The 16,213-nt window shown below is 34.2% G+C and overlaps 1 long non-coding RNA gene across 1 annotated transcript; it reads left to right on the plus strand.

The window, feature by feature from the left end:
- Positions 1-415: 415 nt before the first annotated feature.
- On the plus strand, positions 416-1,453 carry LOC149576378 (uncharacterized). The gene is made up of 3 exons (XR_016360248.1): positions 416-494; positions 1,155-1,265; positions 1,399-1,453. It is a non-coding gene; the product is annotated as an uncharacterized LOC149576378 (long non-coding RNA).
- The last annotated feature ends 14,760 nt before the right edge of the window (positions 1,454-16,213 follow it).

Raw genomic sequence — 16,213 nt, forward strand, 5'->3', positions numbered from 1 at the left:
TGAATTCAGAGTGTGTTTTCTAATTTAGTGCTGTTGAGTCAGACAATCAGAGTGGACTAATAATTGCTAGTTTGGTCTGTGTTTTTGTTTTTGGTTTTTGGATGTTGAGACAGAAATTGAGAATTGGGAGGACTTTTCATGTTGGATTTATGCTTTTGACAAGCTCTCAATTTGGAAGCAAGGAAAACCCTAAAGTGAGATATCCATTCGGTGTGAAGCTTAGGGTTGGGTCAAACATAATTGCACTCTTGAGTATGACAGTTGGTTTATAGGTTTGTTTCAAGCCACATATGTGTAGTTGCTTCTATATTTTTGTCTTATTTGGCAGATGCAGAAGTGAAAATAATAGGTACTAATTCTTGATTTATTTGTTTATGTTATAGAATATTGGACCCCATTTTGAATCTTGCTATATAGGGATTCTTGGTCCACTTACCCTTAGTGGCTTTAAGGAGGGAACACGAGACTTGTCGATACAAAAGTGGTCTTACTAGGTATGAACCATGGTAATGCAAATTTGTTATTTTGTTTTCTTAAATACGATACTATAATTTGGAGTAGAAAAGAATAGTTTATATACATTTAAATTTTTAATTATTGATTAAATTATTTAGATATGATACATGTTTTTGAGAGCACAAATGGATAAGTAATAAAACACGGTTGAAGTCATCAATTTTGGATCAAATATGTCATTTTGTGTCTTCTTGCTAAGCTGGTGATATTTGTACTTTGCTTAATATAACACAATTTGAACTAAAATTGATTATTTTTCTTTCCAAACATCCCAACAACACCATATTTTTCTATATATGTCTTTGCAAATTATAATAACATGATGACTCTACACATTTTACCTGTGACCAGTGGACCTAGGTGTCTTTTAATTTTTTTCTCTTCAGATTCTAGAACAACTTAAGTTTCTTCCTTAATATTCAAGAATATGAGCATTAGTTTTTGAAATAAAGGATGTTTTTTTGGAGTTCAAATGTAAAAGGGTGAATGGTATTGAATGGATTACAAATGTGTGGTACAGATTTCTGGGAGAAATGCTTGTTTGGAATCTTGTGATTTATTATGATTGATAATACAGCTCCAACTCATTTTGTAATATTTTTCTATGTATATGCATATCTAATTTTTTGTGCATGCAGGTTGGTTTGAAAGGTGAATCAATGGATCTCCATACAATAGATGGGCATTCCTCTGTTGAATGGATGAAAGGAGTAGTTGTCCCTCAGAGATAGCCACTAACATGGTACAAGGTATGCTCCTGATGTTAAATGTTAAATCTACGATTGTGTCAGCAACCACGAGAACCATGAAAAGGTTTGCACAGTTACAATTTGTGTACTTTGTTTAACATTTTTTATTAAAATTTAAATTATTACTATACAGGCAACATTTGATGCACCAGCTAGTGAAGATCTAGTGGGATTGGATTTGAGCACAATGGGTAAAGTCCAAGCATGGGTAAATGGTTAGAATATTGGATAGTACTGGCCTTCTTATCATGTCAATGGTGTCTACTCAGATGGATACAACTATCAAGGAACTTTTCATCCAAAGAAATGTGCTGAAAATTGTGGCCAACTATCTCAACGCTGGTGAGATTTCTTATATTTTTTGTGTTCAGCTTTCTACTTGATGCCAATTTATGGATGATACTACAACTTTTGTGGTAAAATGTGAATTTAAGAGCTTTAAAAAAAAAGAAAGAGCTACTAAGAGGAATATGTAGTTGATAGACAATAATTTTTGTTTTTCAGGTTCTATTAGCCATCCAATTCATTTATTGCCAAACCCTTGGTTCTAGGGTCACTAAACTAGGGTCTATTCAATGAGACCTCTAACAACATCACCAAAACAAAAGGACTGCACCAACACTTCATAAATTTCCTCCCCATACATATTCCTTCACCAAATATCATTATCCTTGAAGGAAAGCTCATTCATGTTGACTGGTGCTCACACAGGCTCTTTCACAATCAACAAATAAACACTCAACACTGCTTCTCCACCAAGATTCTCTATTCTCTTGTAGAAAAAAAGAAAAAAAAAAGTATGTACAACATTGTGGAAATCTTCCACCAATCACATAGATCACAGAGGGTGTAAGAGTTGCCACATTGTAGAAAACTTCAAATCTAAACTTGACTGTGCTCTGCCAATCACTGTCTTACAAACACCAGCCCGATTATTTGAACCTAAAAACTATGAAATAAGGAAGAAAATGCGTGAAAAGAATAGGACACAACTTCCTTAAGACTCCTACATCATGATCAATCGAGAGCCAAACTCAACTATCATTTTAGAGGTATTGGTTATGACTATACCGAAACAGTGGCTAGTTAATAGAGAAAAAAATTGTTTTTATTACTTCCAGAGTCTATTACATTCTTATTATTCCAAACACCAACTCTCCATTTCCTTTAAAACTTGACCACCTTCCACTAAATAGCCAAACAAAGCCAATACCCACTGTTGTCTAACCGTAATAGTAACAGTCAATTATAAACTAAAATTTGTTGTCTAAGTTGACACAAAGTGTCAACTTTGACAACTTACAATCATATATGCCTTTAATAAATTTCACTAACCTTTTCAAAGGTTTTATAACTTCACTAACCCTTCCAAAGACACCTAAACCCCTTACAAGCCTTACTAGACCTAAATTGCCACATGGCAAAGTACAACTTTTGAGCACTTTTACAATATTTAATGGCTTTTAGAGACCATATTACATTGGTCCAATACCATATAGGTATTTAAATCCCATAACTAGGCTAGGATCCACAAAATGACCCTTAATAACCCCTTAGGTGCATTTTAATCTTTCAATACCATTTACCTCTATTACATTGCCTTTATAGTTTTAGGCTTCATTACATCAAAACATCAAATACAAAGATGGATCATAGATCTGATTACATTTAACTCTTAATCTTTCAAGCTCACTTTGATCTTCATGAGTCTAAATGACTCTCCTCTCATGCTCTTGCCAGGGTGCCATGCACCATGCATGGTGGTTGCTGGAGTCCATTGAGAACATATGCCAAGAATCTCTTCTTCCTTCGAACAGCCCCTAGACATGCCTAGGTGACCATGCATCAAAATGAGATCTCCTTCATCTTTACTAAAATAAATCTCTTATGGTATCCACTGTGAATGGAGCTGCAACATTTACCTTTGGTGTGAGGACTTGTTTTGTGGTTAGAGTGTAGTTTTTTTCCATCTCTAAAACTAACTCTATCCACTGATGTATAGGAGGGAAGACCGCTGCTTGTGCGATGCCACTCATAATGATCATCTTGATCACCTTGGATTGGTTGACTCCATACATTCTATCCCTTATAAAATTTCATGTCAAATGGCCCAAGATTGGTGTCTCCAATTTTCTCCCATGTAGAGGTGAAGTTGGATTGATGTGTCATTTCTTGTGTATCAGCTTTCAACTGTGCCAACCTTCATGCCTCAACACTTTCAACATTTCTAACTCCCTTTCCTATAGTTGCTTGTTCATTTCTTTCTTTCTCTCTTAAGGTCTATTTTTTTGAGTTTTGGGCCTCATTAGGCCTATTTTCTTGAGCAAGGGGCCAGATCTAAGGCCTCAGATCTACACGTTAGACAATTTGGGGCCTAATGCATTTCTTTCTAGTCCAATTTACAAACTCTAGCTCACACATTTCATGGTAGGGCCTAATGCATTCAGATCTCAGCCCAATTAGAGGCTCACACATTTGGATATTGGGGCCAATCATTGAACAATGGGCCACACATTTGGTTATCAGGCCCTTGCATTTGAAATTGGAACTGTGTGTTCAATTAGAGGGCAGATTTATGTCATGCCTCATTTAAATTAAGGCCTAATTTAGGTCCATATGGTTGATAGAATCAGCTATAAGTTTACATTAAACTTATCAAAATTGAATTAATGGCCTCTCTTATCAAAATGCAGCAACCGACAAAAAAAGTTGAGGGGAGCAGCTCTAAGGAGGATGAGAGTTCAGAGGAAAGTGACGAGGAGCCAAAGGCCAAGAAAGACATTAAGGTAAAAGAACATGCCTTCCTTTACCTATGATCATTTACATCTATGTTAATTTCTAAGGTACATGCATGGATGCAGACATACATTCATTTGTGCACTTATATAAAAGGTGTTTTATAAAATGGAATTCAGAAAGGTAAATCTGGAGTTCAGAATATTTTGCAGACAAAATACTATGTCAAAGTCCAAACAAAAAATTTCATGGTATCTTCTCTTTCTAAATCAATTTTTTTGGCATTTTGGTATCAAATAGAACTTTGATTTTTTTCAAAATATTGGAGTGAAGTGCACAAATATAGCTATTGCAAGAAACTCATAAAAAATATAACCAAAATTATCTCCCACAGAGCATAAGTTCAAATAATAGTAGAGAGGCTAGTAAGACCAGGTCCTAGAGATCTTAAAAAAGATTGAGTACACATATTTGGCAGATTTACACAAAACGGTGAGAAACTATGAACCAAGATACAACACAGAAGAACAACAGAAGTAGTAACTACAAGAATTATTCCCCCTTCTATTTTACATTGCCTTCTTATTAATAGGTTTGAGTAACTTTAGCATTTCTCCAAAAATTTGGTTCCGAACTCTCTACACTTCCTAACCCACCTCTTAGGATAGGTACTAACTGCTAACAATAACATCTGGAAATAGAGTAGATGCATCATCCATGTTTCCATTATCGGAGGAGCTATCTACTAAAGTCTGTTGAAACTTAGCTACATCCAGAATACCCACGTCACTAGGAGCCTTCTTGTTTTTCTCTTAAACAAATTGCATCCACATATGCTGGAGTAAAACTGTTGGAAGTGCTTTTATCTTCAAAATCTACTTCATGCATTGGCCATCCATCTGATTCATGGCTTATGTTCTAAGAATCAGCTCCTCAACATTTCCCCACACTTTAGGAATGAGATTTGGAATGGAAGGGTCCCACTTTAACAAACTTCTTCACATCTTCATGGCATCTTTTTACTTGAAAAGACATAATGGAGATGATAACTTCTCTGGAGAAGTCACCCAGTAATATTTTTTGTCCTATAACACATATTTAATCCTTTCCATTCAAATAAACAATAAGATTTCAGTGGAGAGAATTAACTGCAGTTTGGGCAAAAAGAAGTTTATCATCAGAATTAATAGATCCAAACACAATATCCCACCATTACATAGTAGTCTTTTTGAAGCATGCCATTAGAGATGGAAGAAAATACTTCAAAAGATGTTTCAATAGAGAACAATTACAAAGGAAATGGTAGAAAGAATTCATTTGACCACAGGCCACACACAACATAACTTAGCAGCAAAACAATATACAACGACAATAAACTTTTGATGAAGTTAACAAAAATTAAAACATGGATTTTTTCATTCCTAAACACGGTGTAAGGGTTTCCTTGATTTTTTCTAAAATATTTAGAATCTCTACTCTTTAATTCCTTCACAACATATCATGATGCAGCTACTGATGATCATGATACCACAGGCCAGATGCTCCGGATGTTGTGGGTGTTCACAGGGAATAGAATATTTAAGTTTCATTATGTTCCCTAATTTTTTTGTAAGGTGTTAAGGAAATGTTATGTAAAAAACTATTTTTGTTTCATTATCTTCTGAAAACTTTTTAGGTGTTTTAGAAAATTGATTTGGAAAAGAATAGTTGAGTTCAGAAAACTGATATTGAAAAAAATAGTTATGTTTATACAGTATGTTTTTAATTGTCAAAAGAATGATATGAAAATAATAAAAGTTTTTTTATTATGTTCTTCAAAACTTTTGGAATGTTGGCACAATGATATGGATAGAAAACTTGCGCTTCATTATTTTTTCTAACATGTTAAAAGAATGATATGAAATGTAATGGTAATGTTAAAAGAAACATTATATTCTGCAAACGTTTTTAGATGTCAAAAGAATGATATGGGAAATAATGTTTCATTACATTCTCTAAACTTTTTTAGATGTTACAAAATGGTTTTGAAAAAGTAGTCACATTTCAAATGTTCTACACACATTTTTTTGGAAGCTGAAAGAATTATTTGGGATGATAAATGTTGAATGCAGATGGTGGACTAAGGATACTATAGCTATGGTCACAAGGGAAAACAAAGGAATAGGTTTTGAAATTATACGTCAGTTGGCAGAAAATGGTTTGATGGTTGTTCTCACTTCAAGAGATCTCAGCAGAGGATTGAGAGCCACCAAAACCCTTCATGATGAGGGTCTCAACAATGTTGTATTCCATGAGCTGTATATAGAGAGCTTGCAGAGTATTTCAGAATTTTCAGTATGGCTCAAGGATAATTATGGTGGTCTAGACATCTTGGTATTATTCTGCCTTAAATAACTCTCATTATCTTCTCTATTTAGTCATCTAGAACCTCAAATTACACCAAACTTGTGTTTCTACTTTTCAGAAGACAATATGCCCACATCATTTAGGAATATAGGACTTTTAGTTGACCTTCTCAAATGATTTATTGTAGGTGAACAATGCCGGCATCTTCGGTACCACTATTGATAAGGAAGTTGCAATTCAAGCTGGATCAATTTCACAAATGCAACATGATTTGATGGTAATTTTTAACTTTGTAAGAATACATTTTCTTTTATTTGAAATCTATACTCAGTGGGTAAGGTGAGGTAAATTTATAATATGTAATTTTATTTTGCATAAGTTGTCTTCCACCTTGAAATCAAATATCTAGTAGGATTTGATGAAATCAATATCTACAACTTAATATTATCTCCTCTTTAGTTCTATTAATATGAATAACTCTCCATGCTGGAATCAATACTTAATAGATTTGATATATTACAATAGCCTCCATTAACATGAACTGGTAACCTAATATATTGTCTTCTTAAAGTTTGTAATAGTATGTCTTTTGTAGGCAAGGTTTTAGTTGATAGGCAAGGCTAGGATGTCTGTTTCAGAGAAGGCTTCCATTGATATCACTGTTGAAGTTCCAAAATATGTATGTAGGTGATTATACTTAATACTCTTGACTTTAGTAGTAGCTAACAACATATTTTCATTGTATATGCCATGGGATTTTCTCTTCACATCAGACACCCTTTTGGCAGAGTAGGATACAAGTTGGAGGGAGCAATCGAGCAATTAAATATTTATGTTGCTGGAAAAGTTGCATTAGACTCTGGTGTTTCCATAGGTGGCTTCATAGATTGCTTGCTTCAGCATGGTGCATCTTTTGTTTATGGAGTTGATGTAGGCTATGGGCAGTTGAATTAAAGCATCAGTTTGACAGAATACATGCACATTTCTACAATAAATATATTCAGTTTCATTTTCCCTTTGTTATTAGGAAGTCACATCAAATTTATGCAACTGTTGGATAATGTGATGTCTTACAAGTTAGCATCATATGTTTTATGATTACTTTGTTATTATTTTGATATTTGGATTGTCTTAAGATTCATGTAGCTAGAAGGATATAATTTTAAGATATAAATTGACAAACCTTGTGGAAGAGATGCATGTCTTCAACTTTGCCTTGTTGATTCAAATTCTGTATGTACATTACTAGAAAAACTTAGTGAACTTCTAAACTATGGTTCTTGTCAGAATCCAAAGAATTTCCACATGTTGCCTCCTTGGATGTTTAAATGGACAGTAGGATTAGGAAGGATTAGGAAGGATTAGTTACAACAGTAAAAAGAAAAGTTGGAAATTATTTAATATTGGTACCCCAAATTTGTGCAGTCATAACTCCTAGTCCATTGGGTGAAAATTGAATTTATTTGGTATTAAAAAAAGTTAAAATAAAGAATTGTATTGGGTGAAAATTGAATTCATTGGATATTACAAAGATCTAAAACACAATTTTTACCAATATATTTAATTTAATTTTTTAATTTTTTTTAAAACCATAATTGGTCAAAATTTTGACCAAAAACATTGGTTGAAATTTCGACCAACAATGGACACAAATGAGGAAATAAGAGTTTAGGCTGGACTAAGAAAATTGACAAACCTCTTGTCGGTAAGTCAACCTTTTTAAAGTCAAAATTTTGACAAAAAATCGATGAAAAAAGATCGACGACAGTTTTGGTCATGTATTCGACCTTTTCTCATCAAAATTTTGACCTTTTCTTGTCAAAATTTAGGGCTAAATTTACTAGTGTGGCCCATTGTACACGCACTACTTATAAAGTGCCAAAAGCATATCTTTTTGGGGGGGTCTTTTGATTGAGTGAAAAGGGGGTGTGTGTACTGTGTTTTGTCTCTCTCTTTTGTGCTCTTTTCATTTTCTACATCATGGGTTCATTTAAATGTCCACCTCTAACTTCATGCAATTATTCTACTTGGAAAGATATTGCATGGAGTAGATTAATGGAAAAAGGTTACAATGTTTATCTTGATGGTACAATTACCAAACCTACTGATGCTAAAGAACTCATTGAATGAAAAAAAATAAGACCAAAAGGCTTTAGGAATTATCAAGAGTTGTGTTCATAGAGATCTCTTCTTTCACATTGCCAGTTGTACAAAATCCAAAGCAGCTTGGGACAAACTTGAATCATTGTATTGTAAGGTGGATGAGGAAAAGGGATTTCAGATTCAGGATGATCTACTTCTCTTGGATCCAAAGAACTTTGACACAATTTAGGATTACATCAACAAAGCCAATGAATATAGGGTACTTCTTAAAGATTGTGGAAATCCCATAAAGGATGATTAGTTGATTCATCACATCCTAAAGAGGTTACCTTCAGAGTGTGCTTCCTTTGTTTTGAGTTTTAATACTCACAGGTTGATCATGGGAACTGCTTACCAAAAACCTACATTTGATGTATTTGCAAAGATGTTGATTGTTGAACAATCTCACTTGATGGATTTAGGACTTCTTGTGACATCAAAGACCAAAGCCTTGGTGGCTAGTGATGAGCAACAATCAAGTCAAGGAGGGAAAAGTTCTAGCAAAAACAAGAAGAAGCAATGGAAGTAGAAATCACAATCTGAGAAACAATAGTCCTCCTCACAACAAGGAAATTCTTCTTCCAACAAGAAGGGAAGTAATGAAAAGAAGGAAAAAAAATTTTGTGCATATTGCAAAAATCCAAATCATGACAAGCATCATTGCAAGCCTAACAGAATTGATGAGTTAGAAAACCTGCTTAGGAAGAACAAGATTCAAGTGCCAGGTACTTCCAAGGATTCAACTCCAACCTCTTCAAAGGGACAAGGGCAAGAACTTATGGCAAACTCAAGTTCTTCTTTAGAATGGATACTTGACTCAGGTGCCTCCTACCATATAGGTTCTTCAAAGGGACACTTTTCTTCATTGAAGTAGTCATAGGTACCACACATCTTCATGGGACATGATACTAAAATGGAAGTTGAAGTAAAAGGACACGTGGAAATGGAAAATGTGGAATTCAAAGATGTTCTCTATGTTCCAACCCTTAGCTCCAATCTCCTATCTGTTTACCAAATCACTCACTTTGGAGATGGTCACAAAGTTGAGTTCCTTCTAGATTTAGTGATGGTGCGTAGTCTTAGAGATGATTCATTGGTTGTAGTGGGGAAAGTCAATGATGATAAGAGGCTTTATTCCTTCTCCCACTTTGTGCCTAAGTCTCCTTCTCAAGCCTTTCTGACTCACTCTAATTCACAAACCACATTATGGCATGAGCAGTTTGGTCATCTTGCCTTCTGCCATCTTCAGCAACTTTGCTTCAAACACATGGTCAAAGGTCTACCTAACATCAAATTTTCTAAGGGTGACTATTCCTCATGTTTAGTGGATATGCATCTCAAAGAGAAGTATGATAAAGGGAAGTCTTTAAGAGCACTAGTTGATCTCCAGTTGGTTCACATGGTTTTAGCAGAACCTTTTGCAATGACTTCGTTCAACCAAGGTTGCTACATCCTTGCTTTTGTTGATGACTTTCATGATTCACATGGGTCTACTTCCTTCATCATAAGAGTGAAGTGGTTCATAAGCTTCAAACTTTCAAGACTCATGTTGAACACAAATTTGGGAAAGCCATCAAGGTTCTATGGATGGACAATGAAAGCAGATATGTGGATAGAAGACTTAAAGAATTATGCCAATATGAGGGAATTGATCTTCAAAATCCACCAACATTTAGTCTGCATAAGAAAATGTTGCAGCTATGAGGATTAGGACTCTCAAAACCATGGCAAGTTGCATGATAATAGCCAAATCTCTTGATCCTACACTTGAAGTTGAAGCCATTAGCAGTGCTACTCACATACTTAACAGGTGTCCTCATAATGGGCCCTAGACAGGAAGACTCCTTTTGAGGCATGGTGTGGTAGAAAACTAGTTGTGAGTCATTTTAGAGTCTTTAGTTGTCCAACATGGGTAAACCTATCTTCTAGGGGTTGCAAGGCATAGACACCTAGGCCTTGTAATTTCATTAAGTATGAAGACATAATGAAGGCATACTGACTCATGGATCTAGAGACTCATGAGATTTTTGTGGAGAAGGATGTTCACTTTGAGGAAAGTTCACCTAGCTTATCCTCTAATCCTCTCCACACTTCATACACTATGGAAACTGATAGTGACACTTGCAATAGTGCTTCAACAAATTTAGACATGTGGGGTTCTATCAACAGTTGCAAGGAGAGGTCACATCATCATTCTAGTCCACATGCATATATTGCAATAGTGAAAGGTCCAACACAACAGGGTACATGTTGTCTTCCAGCTCTAGCTTCAGTTGATGACTACATGGTAGACATTGTAGGTTTTTTTGTGGAGTCACACACCACGGACTTGGGAGACAACCTTGAGGATTTATATCTTCTCTTTGATGAAGATGATCCTTCTACAGTTGTTGTGAGGGCTCACTCTGACCCTCATGTCCATTCTCTACATGATCAATCTATACAAGTTGGCATGATTATGGATCCTTATGAACTATAGTTGTCGAAGGTCTCTTTATTAGGGTGGGAGATAGATGGTTCATTGGAATAGGTTCAACAGACATCCTTTCTAGATTTGCATTCATTCTTTTCACCAGTGTTGGAAGCGGTGAATATCAACATCAACACAGGGATACTTGAGCAAGTTTCAGGGCCACCATACATATTTAGGATTGTACCTTTGCCATTGTTTCTTCTAAAGGGGAGGAACATCATCCAACACTCTTGGACTAGCTTCTTCCTTGGAGTGGCTTTCATTGACAATTCTTCATTTTAGGGGGGGTGGGGGGCGACTACCTTGCCTCTATTCCTCTTCTTTCTTATGGGGGGACTTTTTCCTCTTATGAGGTCTTGTTCTTCTCATTCTTCACTTATGTATATACTAGATGTACCTCATAATGGGGGGGTCTTGATTACTCCATCCATCCATGCATCCACTAGTACATTTGAGCTCATTTTTCAACCATTATTAGTTGAAATTTTGACTGAGGTTGCTTGAAATTTGGACCAACCAATTGGTCAAAAAATTTTGCATCAAAATTTTGACCAACATACTAGTTGATCAAAAACCTTCTAGAGCCATGGTGCAAGTTCTACTAGGTAGTCGTCAAAATTTTGACCCATGCTTGGTCAAAAATTACCAGGCATTAGTCAAAATGTCGACTAATGCCTGGTAGAAAACACCCAGACATTGGTCAAAATTTTGACGAATGATGGTAGAAAAAATCCAGGTGTTGGTCAAAATTTTAACCAATGATGGTAGAAACACCCAGGTGTTGGTCAAAATTTTGACCAATGCTAGTAGAAAACTACCAGGCATTGGTCAAAATTTTGACCAATGCCTAGGTGTAAATTTTTTTTCAGGCATTCTATAAAATAGTTCACATGCCTTGCGTACATGTGTATTATTTTATAGGATTCCTGAAAACCATTGATAGTAACTAATCAATCTTAAACACTGATATTAACTAATATGCTTCTTCATTAATATGCCCGATAAAATAAGCGAACTCAACAACTATGCACAAAAAGTTATATGCTTACTTCAGCTAATTACATTTTTTCATATTTTTAAGAAGGTACATGCTCATATATGCATTGTGTTTCATTTGCTACAAGAACAACATTAGGTAATGGGGATGATATCACATTTAAGTATGAAAAAACTATTCATTTAACAACATGAAAAAATGACATTATTTTCTTGAGCATGGTAGTGGGTTTACAGGTAAGGATTCTAAAAAGAGACACTTGTAAATTGCCCCAGTCTGCCTCACCTTTCTTGGAAGGCTAGTAATTCTCCATAATTCTTATAGAATACTGCCCCATTACTCTATACTAATTCTTATGGAATACATTTATTGATCAAATACAAATTGAGCAAGTTATATCAATTGACTTCCTCTTTATGTTTTTGAGTCAAATTTAAATTATGGAAGTTGAGAGCTAAACTTAGGACTGACTACAATCAAAGATAATTATTATTGTTTTCAAGTTTGAGCACATAATCATGGGAGATGAAGGAAGATTATTTCTATTTGTCTAGTCAGGGATGGTGAAGATTGATTAGTATAACCAACAATTTAAGGCTCAAGTGAAGTGGCATACTATTGACCAACAATTCTATAAAGGATGGTCACAGGCTCTTAGCCAACAATCCTATCAGGGATGATAGCTCATAACTTGCAGTCTTGTAAAGTATCCTAATGAGTTATAATCATTTTTTTATTTTGGTAAATATAGTGATTAAAAAAGGCATTACAAATAACTAGTTCCAATCACAAGTCATTGAATTGTAAATAGGGAGCCTTTCAAAATTTCATTAGAAGCAAGATGCAAATAATTAGAGGAAAGAGTATTCTTGTAGATAGTATCCAATAAATAGATATAAGGGTATATCAATTGATGGTACTAGGTTGAATAATGGTGGAAAAATTGCCTACTGTAAGAGTCATTGGCGAAAGATACATATTGACAATAGAAATGTCAATGGTAATTGCTAAAAAAGATGTCAAAACAAATTGTTTGAAAGCTGATATTGTATGTCAGGGTACAATTAACATGACATAGTCATTTAGAGGATCTTGGCTGATTGTTCTTGGGCATTATGCCTAGAGTTCGAATACAATTGAAATATGATAACTTGTCCACAGACACAATTATTTGACTTCACATTCCTATTGTTGTTTCTCTAATACATGATTGGATTATTGGAAAGAATGTTGTGATGAGCTCTTCAATCAGCTATCAAATGATATCATAAAGTCCACTTTTTTCTAGAATTTGTATACGTAGTTTTTGCAATTGTGGGCTCCTTCATACAAGGGCTATGCATTTTACTTATTAAGCATACAGGTTTACCAAATTTACTAAACCTTATCCTATGAGAATGCAAGGCCTCCATTCTCTCCTATTTTCTGGTCAAATCTAGTGAATTTGAAGATTTCTATTTAGTTCTTTGAGTTCTTTGTTTAAAGCTATGTAGCTCTTTGGCATATCCACTAAAGAGTTTTGGATGAACCTGGCTTTTTGGGCTTGGGTTTTCATTCTAACCTACCATGTGGAAGTGGATTGAAGTGGGCTTGAGTGCTAATTTTAACACTAGTTATGGAAGGCCTGTGGAGTGTCATGAGGTTTTCCATTTAAAGATTGATTTGGGGAATGCCAATTAAATATCTAGTAGCTAGAACCAATGTTTCATTATTTTCAAAAGACTTAAACTATTTCTAAGTACTTGCAATGTATCTAGACTACTCATGAGTATATGTTAGGTGGCAAGCAACTTGTGCTTAGACTTGTCTGTTGCATGCAAAGAAGTCTATGCTAGGTTCTTGGCAAGTTTTTTGGTGAGTAACTAGCATGGTCTTACCTGCACATCATCCAAATATGCTCAAAACTCACTTCAAATGAAAAAAACTACTCTATTTCACTTCATTCATCCTCTTTTGTCACTCAGTCTCTTTGAGGTCATGATTGAAGGAATTGAAAGAGAATTATTAGCATGGTTAAAGATGAGGATCATCCTGAAGAGCAATAATTAGAATTGAGTTTGAGAGCAGTGTTGAAACTTGATGCAATGACCTACATAGAGGAATGGGACATGAAACATACAATATAAATGGGGAGGAGAAAAATATAAAATATTGTAACTTGGATGAAATTATATACTGTGAATCTTGATGATGACTTTTAATCACCATGTGTCACATCATATCATCTAAGATATCTATTTATCTATCTATCTATATTGTACTCTTACTTATTCATATCTAAAACAAATTACTTGCCAAAGGTCTACAGACGCATTACATGTGTCATGTTATAACTATATTTTGCTTGACATTTAGGCTTTCTTAATGATTTTAAATTTTCTTTTGTAGTCATCGAGTTTTTCTAAGTCAAAACTACTCTTGCCAAGTTTTGCTAAAATTCTAAAATTACTAGTAGAACCATCCAATATTTTGAGGTTGCTTATGTGATAGATTGGGTGTTTGGATTGTCATGGGGGCTGGCATTGGAAGATTAATTTGGAGAGCACCAACTACATATCTGATACATGTAGTTAGAACCATCTAGTGTATAAGAAATTGGTTACGAGATGTATGCGCATTGTCTTGAATGTTAACTTATTAGATTGATTTGGAGAATAACAGGGAATGAATAATGATGATTTATAAGAATCATTCTATCAACTATGGGGATGAGATGGAGGAGATTCTAGACCAACTAGACAATAAAGTTTGTGGGACAACAATGCTTTGGAAAAGTTTTATCAGAAAAATATGCAGCATCAAGACTAAGGCAATCATAAATATGCAATCAATTTCAAAATCATGGGAAATGTAATAGTTTGTAAAATTGTGTATGGTTGAGATTCAGAGCAATTTTGAAAAACTTTTTAAATTAAATATTCCTTGTGGTTAGCTACATCAAGAGAGGCCATTAGTTGAGTCATATTTTGTGTTTTTGTTATTAAATTGAGCAATGCATGTATGTACTTAAGTATGTAGTCTTATATTTCATTCATGTAACTGTGAGCATACTGTGAAATGGTCCAAAACAAAATGCTTAATTAAAATAATTACATTAAAAAAGTGATAAAATAGTCAAAGATAAAAAAAAAATCTAAAACAGATCAGACAGATTCTAGATTCCTAAAAATTTACAAATACACCTTGAGAACAATGAAGGTTATTTTCCTATTAATTTGAAAAACTGACTAGAAAATATAAACTATTTTGGTTCCTTCCATTGCAAAAGATCTATTCATGGATGTACATAAAAAAAAGTGATAAAATAGTCGAAGATTAAAAATTTCTAGAGCACATCAAACATATTCTAGATTCCTAAAAATTTACAAATACACCTTGAGAACAATGAGATAATTTTCCTATCAAGTCATTCTTGGATTATAATTTTTCTTTTTGCTCTTTCTTAAAAGATATGCCTAACAACATTATTTCAATAGTAAACTATCATATAAATTACCTTATACCAAGTCAAAGCTTGATTCTTAGGAGGACTAGCAACTTTTTCCCATTGCACATTTCCTATTCCACTCTCTACATAAAGATTCAATTGTTCACCTTTCAACCCAATCTGTAGAATCATGCAAAATCAAAATGAGATATCAATCAATTAAAAATAATGCAAATTATGAGCTAACAAACAAAGCTAAACAAGCACATTGAATGGCATGTACTTTTTAACACCTTTAATTTCATAAACGTCAATTTGCTACATAAACTTTTGTATAACTATAAATGGAATGACCAAGCATGTTGTTGATACATGACATCACCTGATATGTCCATGCATTTGTGGACAAGTCTATTGATCCATCTCAAAAACCTTCTAATTTGACCTTTGAAACGCCTGCTCCCACAAAGTCATAATGTGGTCCACCATTCTGTTACCAAAAATCACCCATGAATAGATGTAAGACCATAATATAAATAATATTTTTTTATAGAGGGAATAACTCCAACACAAACTAGGTTAGATCAAAATTGTGAATAATGATGCCATATTAAATACAAGGATTGGATGGTCAGATATTAAGAGCTTGAGATAAATTAATGTGTTGGTACCATTATCGTGATACTGACAAGTGTGTGTATGCATGTAAAAATGAAGAAATCTTAATTTGAAGAGGTCTTTGGTATATCCAAATTCATTTCAATGATAAGATTTAATTACACAAGTGACTCCAACTATTTCTTGATATATTGCTTTCATAGTCTAGT

The sequence above is a fragment of the Cupressus sempervirens genome, chromosome 1, assembly GCF_028749045.1.
Source record: "Cupressus sempervirens isolate cs-2001-9-10 chromosome 1, ASM2874904v1, whole genome shotgun sequence".
NCBI lineage: Eukaryota > Viridiplantae > Streptophyta > Pinopsida > Cupressales > Cupressaceae > Cupressus > Cupressus sempervirens.